At 31.5% G+C, this 7,192-nt stretch overlaps 1 non-coding gene across 1 annotated transcript; it reads left to right on the forward strand.

Moving 5' to 3' along the window:
- The first annotated feature begins 299 nt into the window (after positions 1–299).
- LOC112798535 (small nucleolar RNA R71) lies at positions 300–403 on the forward strand. Its single transcript, XR_003200144.1, has one exon. It is a non-coding gene; the product is annotated as a small nucleolar RNA R71 (small nucleolar RNA).
- Positions 404–7,192: the final 6,789 nt, after the last annotated feature.

Here is a 7,192-nt window from a genome sequence, read left to right on the forward strand (position 1 = left end):
GCAATCTTGTCAGATTCTGAGAAATCATATTGACTTGCTGAGTCAATATTTTGTTCTAAGCCAATATGGCATTCAGAGTGTAAATCTCAAGAACTCCTTTCTTCTGAGTCACCCCATTATCCACAGGATTTCTTTCAGAAGTGTACATGAATTGGTTGTTTGCAACCATCTCAATGAGTTCCTAAGCTTCTGCAGGTGTCTTCAGATGAAGGGATCCACCAGCAGAATAGTCTAATAACATCTTAGATAACTCAGACAGACCATCATAAAAGATACATATGATGCTCCATTCTGGAAGCATGTCAGCAGGACACTTTTTGGTTAATTCTTTGTATCTTTCCCAAGCTTCATAGAGTGACTCACCTTCTTTCTGTTGGAAGGTTTGAATGTCCACTCTAAACTTGCTCAGCTTTTGAAGAGAAAAGAATTTGGTCAGAAACACATTGACCAGCTTGTCCCAAGAGTTCAGGCTTTCTCTAGGTTGTGAATCCAACCATGTTCTAGCTTTGTCTCTTACAGCAAAAGGAAAAAGCATAAGCCTGTAGACCTCGGGATCAACCCCATTGGTCTTTACAGTATCACAAATCTGCAGGAATTCAGCTTTAAACTGATGAGGATCTTCTGATGGATGTCCATGAAACTTGCAGTTCTGTTGCATTAGAGAAACTAACTGAGGCTTAAGCTCAAAGTTGTTTGCTCCAATGGCAGGAATTGAGATGCTTCTTCCATAGAAGTTGGAAGTTGGTGCAATATAGTCACCAAGCATTTTCCTTGCATGGTTGGGTTCGGCTGCCATGTCTCCTTCTTTTTCAAAAATTTATGTAAGGTCCTCTCCGGAGTGTTGTGCTCTAGCTTCTCTTAGCTTCTTCTTCAGAGTCCTTTCAGGTTCAAGATCAGCTTCAACAAGAATGTTTTTATTCATGTTTCTTCTCATAAGAAAAAGAAGAGAACAGGAAATAATAGGGATCCTCTTTGTCAAGATATAGAGATTCCTTTATATGAGTAGAAGAGAAAAAGAATAAAAATGAGGAAAGAAAGAGAAAAATTCAAACACAGAGAGGAGGAGAGGGGTTCGAATTTTTGATGAGTGGAGAAGGAGTGTTAGTTAATAAATAAAATAAATAGAAGGATAATAGGGGGAGAGGAAATTCGAAAATTAGTTAAAAGAGAAGAAAAATATTTTTGTTTTTATTTTAATTTAGAATTCGAAATTTAAGAAAGGAAATAAAAGCAAATTGAAAATTAAATAAATTAATTAATTAAAAAAAGATTTTTGAAAAATGTTAGCTAATTTTCGAAATTAATGAGAGAAAAGTAATTAGGTAGTTTTGAAAAAGATAAGAAATAGTAAACTTTAAAAATTAAAACAAACAAATTAAGTGGTTAATTGAAAAAGATTTTGAAATTAATTTTGAAAAGATAGGAAGTTAGAAAAAGGGTTTTGAAATTATCAATCTAAAAAGATATGATTGAAACTTATTTTGAAAAAGATATGATTAAAAAGATATGAAAAAAAAGATTTAATTTTTGAAATTAAAGTTGATGACCTGGCTAACAGGAAACTAAAAAGATATGATTCTAGAATTTAAAGATTGAATTTTTCTTGATAGGAAAGTCACTAACTTGAAATTTTTGAATTAAAACATTAAAAGTTAGTATTATTTCGAAAATATAAGATAAAATTAAGAAAAAGATTTTGAAAAGTTTTATCCTAACAATTCAAAAATATTAAAAGAAAAATGAAAAAGATTTTATTTTTGAAAAAGATTTGAAAAGATAAATTTTTGAAATTGAAATTTTGACTTGACTAATAAGAAAAGATATGATTTTGAAAATCTTTGACTAATTCAATGCAAAAATTTCGAAAATTATGAGTTAAGGAAAAGATATTTTTTATTTTTGAATTTTAATGAGGAAAGAGAAAAACAACAAAAAGACTCAAAACATGAAAATTGAAGATCAAAACAAATAATGCATGCAAGAACACTTTCAATGCAAAGATGAACATCAAGAACACTTTGAAGATCATGATGAATATCAAGAACATATTTTTAAAATTTTTTAATGAAAGAAAAACATGCAAGATACCAAACTTAGAAATTTCCAATGTTTGAACACTAAGAATTCAAAAATGCATATGAAAAACAAGAAAAGGCACAAAACAAGAAAATTAAAAGATCAAACAAGGAGACTTACCAAGAACAACTTGAAGATCATGAAGAACACTATGCATGAGTTTTTGAAAATTTTAAGAAAATTAAAAGAATGCAATTGACACCAAACTTAAAATTTGACTCTAGACTCAAACAAGAAATACAAAATATTTTTGGTTTTTATGATTTTATTAATTTTATTTTTTTTGTATTTTTTTCGAAATTATTTTAGAAAAAGAAAATAAAGAAATTAAAAATTTTTAATAAGAATTCCAGGAATCATACAATGTTAGTCTAAAGCTTTGGTCCAAAAATTTAGACATGGCTTAATAGCCAACCAAGCTTTATGTAAAATCTTCGGTCCAAAAGATTAGACATGGCTTTACAGCCAGCCAAGCTTTAGCATAGAACATACAAGCATGTCAGTGGAAGAGGAAGCCTCAGTCCAAAAGATTTAGACATGGCTTAACAGCTAGCCAGGCTTCAACATATCATGATGAAACTCTAGAATTCATTCTTAAAAATTCTGAAGAATAAAATAAAATATTTTTTTTTGAGAATAAAAATGAAAAATAAAGCTTAAACATAGAATAAAATTACCCAATCTAAGTAACAAGATGAACCGTCAGTAGGGGTGTTCATGGTTTGGTTAATCCAAAAACCAAACCAGTTTTTTGGTTAACCAAAAATATAGTATTAGTTAATTAACCAAATTGGTTTCATATTATAAAACCGGTTATTAACCGGTTAGTAAAAATTAAAACCAGTTTTTAACCGATTTTAAAAAATTAACCGGTTTTTATATTAAAAAACCGGTTTTTACACTAAAAAACCAATTTTTATACCCAAAAACCAATTTTTACATCAAAATTAATATTTTTACATATAAAAATCCAAATTTTTTACTTTTTTTTCTTTTAAATTGATTTTTTTAATCTAAAAATTAATTTTTTTTCTTTCTAAATAATACAAGTAACATTTATAAATAATGAAAATCCTTTTTACACTAAAAAACCGGTTTTTACACCAAAAAAATTAGTTTTTATACCCAAAAACCAATTTTTACATACAAAACCCAAAATTTTTTACCTTTTTTCTTTTAAATTGATTTTTTTAATCTAAAAATTGTTTTTTTTCCTTTCTAAATAATACAAGTAACATTTATAAATAATGAAAACCCTTCCATTGTATAAGGCACTTCAAAAGAAGGTATAAGGCACATTGGGATCAAACCCTTCATTCACAATGGCACTTCAAAAGGCCTCTTCAACGATGAAAATTTTCTCCTAAGCCAAAGAAACAATGCAAATTTCAACAGCAAAAAATGACATTGCAACTGCTATAATTGTTGACACCAATATTCCCATCCAAGGAGTATTGAATTTCTTTGATCTATCACCAAACATAAACATAAACATAAACATAAACAAGTCTAATCATATATGAAAAACCAAGTCTAATCTCTTTACCACCTAAGTGTTTAGAACAACTAAAGAAAACAAACAATCAAGACTTTCTAGTCATCCTCAAGCGCAATTGAAACTGGACCCACTGAACAAGTAATGTCCTCTGATAAAATCAAATCTGTACACAAAAAAAACTATAATTATAACTTTTAAAAAATTATAATTATAAGTTAAACTAAAACATTTTCTAAGTAAATCATATGATATATTTAAGAAACATTTAATATTCAATTTACCTTGCTCGACCTTTTCAAGCTCTTCGAAATTCTCAGGTGCAAGAGAAGAGAAAAAGTCTCCTTTAAGCCAATCTTCGGTACATACAAGGGCTTCTACCATCTTAGGAGTTAATGAGCTACGATATTGATCGATGATTCTTCCCTCCATACTAAAAGCAGACTCGGAAGCTACTGTTGAAACTGGTATAGCCAATATGTCCCGTGCCATATTTGCTAGGACGGAAAACCTATTCGAGTTAACCTTCCACCATCCTAGAATATCCAAAGGCTTATCATCTGACTCACAGTCTTCATTCAAATAACGATCAAGCTCAGATTTAAGATTGGATTTGCGACCGGTTGATCGGCGATATAACCCCATATCATAAATGTCTTTGGCTTTATCACTTGGACTCGGTTGGGAGAGGGTATCATCTTGGTTTCCTTCATCTGCACCTTGATATAAATTATAAAGTGAATGAAGACAAGAAGACAACTTTGCCTTCAATTCACCGCCCACTTCCACACCAAAAGAATTAACTAGGCACAACTCAACATAATCCAACTTATGGCCAGGATCTAGAACTACGGCAATTAACAACAACATGTTAATAGTTTTTGCATTTCCCCAATATTTGTTGTATTTTGCTTTCATCTTACTTGCCATAAGACTTATGCTCAAATCATCATCATCACGATATTGTTGAATCCTCCTTCCAAGAGCAAACACTTCTTTCATGTATAAGTTACTAGTAACATAAGAGGATCCAGAGATGCGAAGTGTAGCATCGTAAAACATCTCTAAAAACGGTAAAACAGACTTAGCATAATCCCAATCTTGAATTGAAGGTACCCCTCTTCCCTTGTTTAATTCTTCAACAAATTTTTTGTCTTGCATCTCTAATAGCTCAAATGCCTTCTGATGCTTTAAGGCTGCTACTAACATTAAGTATGTAGAGTTCCATCGCGTTTGAACATCTATGCAAATAAGACTCTTATGTGGAATATTCTCTTGTGCAATACATGCCTTGAACCTAGTTAATCTTGAATTTGAGGATCTAACATACTTCACATCTGATCACTTTCAAACAGTGTTGACATTGAGCCTTATTTTCATCATCAGATGTTCTCTTGAAGTGGTCCCAAACTGTTGATCAATTTTTGCGCTCAGATGATGTGGTTGGGAGAGGAGGTAATGTAGAAGCTGAATGCTCTGCAAACTCTGACATGGGAACATCACGATCGGCTACCTCATTCTGAATAAGAAGCCATAAAATCTAATTATTAAATATTTCAAAAAAGCAAAGTTATCAAGCACAAAGCCAAGTTCACACAATATATACATATACTTTGAAACTGATTCCAAGGGTGTTCACAAACAAGTACAAACAAGCTCAATTTAAAGTGCAAAAGGTGATTGAAGCTACACACACACACACACACACACACACACACACACACACACACACACACACACACACACACACACACACACACACACACACACACACACACACACACACACACACACACACATATATATATATATATATCAATTAAAGTTTTTGAATAAGTTATATCAATTTGAAACTACACATATATACCAATTCAGAAACTTATAACAATTTGAAGCTACAACAGGATTACTGATTATCACAGCATTCATAACATCAAATCAAACACTTCAAACCACAAGCTACAAAGGACAACTGAATCCAGGTACATAGTAATTTTTAATATATCTTGTATTTGTGATGATGATGATCATCATCAGGTTCATGAGGGAGCGCACAAAAAGTACAGTATCATTGATTACTATTGTTTATAACCAATATACAACGCAACAAATTGTGAATACTAACAATAATAATAAGAAATTAAGAAAGCATGTGAAGCTAGCCAGGGATGCATATGTAATTGGTAACTAAGTGCAATTATAGATAACAGCTAAGAGTGCCATATTATATTAGCACGTTTAAATTGTACGTGTCAGTAGCAAATAATGTTCATCACCAAATAGAAGATGGGACCTAATATAAATTAGCTAGAGTGTGTAGCTTACTGAACTAGATGGAAAAGGCAGAATATAAATTAATGACTCTTGGATTGTAGTTAAAACTGGATTAGTTAATTTTTAATTAAAAATCACTTATTGCCATTGTTGTAAAATGCATGGTGTTGGATTGTGCTTGACCTCTTAGCTAAGGTGGCCATACTTGACAGTAAGGCCATACTTATGGTAGCAGCTTCATAGTTCATACACAAGTTCCTTGGTACAACTGTAATAATAAGAGATCTTTTGTTATGTGCCTGTATTTGACTCAAATGGTCAATGTCTAACAAAATTAACAGTTAAAGTTAAGGGCTAATGTTAGATCAAGGACTCAATTAATATCCTGCCTCTATTCTCCTGAAGCACTGGAATTTCATAAAAGAGCTAAATCCTCACATTTTGTCGAATAGTTTTCATACAATATTTGAATCTGGCAGGAACCTGTACTTCAAGTTAGAAATCTCTAAGCAGAATTTCGTACTAAACAACAAATTTCTATCAGTTCACTCTGTTTCCATTCCTATGTCACTCATCCTACAACCATATACCAAAATATTTCTCAACAAAACTAGCATATAACAATGATTCTCAGTCCAACTTACACGCTGCAAACTCATAGCTATAAGCATTGCATATAACAATTAACTTCAAAAGATTAAATTGAACAATGTAAAACAAAAATGCGGGACCAAAATCAAAGGAGATGAACAAAAATCCATATTATTTCTTTAACAAAAATCAGAACAAAGAAGCCGAAAACATGTATAGGATAAGTTAGTTTTCTTCAACTAAATAATGATTTTTCATATGATTGACAAATTAAATAAAACAAAATAAAAGCTTGATCACAGAAAAATAGGAACATATGCACTTGAATTGCCAAAGCCATTTACATAACCAGAATTCAAAAACTAAATGTGAACAATTCTCCATTCAATTCATACAAATTAATTAAGTCTTAACCAATCAAAAAGTGAACCACAGTGAAGAAGAAACTTACAGCAGGATCCATTGAAATGAAGAGTTCAATATTGAGAGATTTAAAATCTGCACATTTTCAATCCATTAAAACGAAGAAGTCAAAAGTAACATAACAGAACAAATCAACAAAATAAAAAAAACCCAGATAACAAATCCAACTCAGAACTCATAACTAAGGGCAAGGAGGAGCCTTACCTCAATTGATGAGCTCCGGTGAGCCACCGACGAAAGAAGAAGAGACCGAAAAAGAGAGATACTCAGGCGAATCAAAGTGAAGATAGAGTCGCGAATGGGAGGTCGAGGCAGAGAGACAGAGTCGCGAAT

This window comes from Arachis hypogaea, chromosome 4, assembly GCF_003086295.3.
Source record: "Arachis hypogaea cultivar Tifrunner chromosome 4, arahy.Tifrunner.gnm2.J5K5, whole genome shotgun sequence".
NCBI lineage: Eukaryota > Viridiplantae > Streptophyta > Magnoliopsida > Fabales > Fabaceae > Arachis > Arachis hypogaea.